Source organism: Octodon degus, unplaced genomic scaffold, assembly GCF_000260255.1.
Source record: "Octodon degus isolate 3935 unplaced genomic scaffold, OctDeg1.0 scaffold00012, whole genome shotgun sequence".
Lineage (NCBI taxonomy): Eukaryota > Metazoa > Chordata > Mammalia > Rodentia > Octodontidae > Octodon > Octodon degus.
In genome coordinates, this window is record NW_004524588.1 from 1,652,755 (window position 1) to 1,654,400 (window position 1,646).

The window sequence follows — 1,646 nt, forward strand, 5'->3', positions numbered from 1 at the left end:
TATTTTCTCCTAGTATTAGAAACTTTAAAAAGTGTATTTCCATTTTCCATTGACTTTATATTCCTTTTTCCCTATCTTTTATACACACATGCACACACACATATATATGAAAAAATATGTGCATAACCCAACATAAGATTGATACTGTTTCATAGAATTCTTTAATGACCTTTTAAATGGGTTCATCTAATATATTTAGCATAGTCCTGCATAACTATCATTTTGAGAGCTCTTTATTCTTCATCCAGGAGCATACAGCAACTTCTCTTGCCTTCTGAATTATGCTCTTTGTTATTTCCTATACTACGTCTGAAGGTATTAGAATATTTAGAGTTTGTACAACTGGAAAATATTTTAGTTTTCAAAGATATGTTTGCTAAGTATAAATTTCAAAAAGGACAGATCTAATTTTTTTTCGTTCTTTCAGTTCTTTAATTAGTCTAGTTTCTTATACACTTGGTCTTTTTTTTTCTTTCTAATGCGGAATAAGATGCTATTTAACTTTGTTCTTCCATAGTTAATTTTTTTAGGTATATACTTTAATGTTTTTTTCTTTACAATAAGTTTTGGACAATTTCATTTTTTTGTATCTGGGTATGATTTTATTCTAATTTCTTTGCAAAAGGTTCATTTTTTTGGAAATGTGGTATTATACGTTCAACTAAATTCAGAAATTTTAAATCTTTAAATATTGCCTACTTTACTTTGAGAATTCTAATTATATAAATATAAGTTTCTTGATTTTGACACAGAGTGAACTACTATATGACTGACCTGTAAATTCTTCTTCATTTTTAATTTGGACAGTTTATATTTTTATATTCATTTAAGTTTGTAAATAATTTATTTACAATGTGCAATCTATTATTAATCTTATGCGATGTATTCATTGCAGAAATATTACTCTGAGAAATCACTCTATCCATATCTTATATCTTTCACATTTCAGTATTTGTCTACAATTTTTAATATCATATGTAATTAGTGATTTTCAATAAAGTTAATGAAAAAAAAAGAAATAAAATAGGGCCAGCAAGATAGCTCAATGGACAAAGCACCTGCTTTAGCAGGGGCAAGGACCAGGGTTCGATCCAAAAATAAAAAAATAAAAATAAACTAATAACAAATGCTGGAGAGACTATGGAGAAGATGGAATCCTTCTCCACTGTTTGTGGAAATGTGGACTGGTACAGCCACTGTGGAAATCAGTGTGGTGACCCCTCAAAAACCTAAGACTGAAAGTTTTGTTCAACCTAGCTCTTCCTCTTCTGGATATTTTTCTAAAAGAACTGAAAACATCATACCATAGTGATGTGCACGCACCCATGTTTATAGCAGCACAATTTGGCATAGTCAAATCTTGGAAACAATCAAAATGACCATCACCTGAGGGATAGATGCAAAATATGTAGTATTTTTTACAATGGAGTATTATTCAGCTGTAAAGAATGACAAACATGAGACCTTTATAGGTAAGTGAATGCAAATAGAAACTATATTCATAAGTGAAATAAATCAGAACCACATGTGCAAATATCATGTTGCCTCACTAGTGCAAGAACCTGAAAGAATAAATGAAACCTCAAAGATATAATAGATATAGTAAAAAAGAAAGAAACTGAACATAAGGACTGAACAATGAAGAT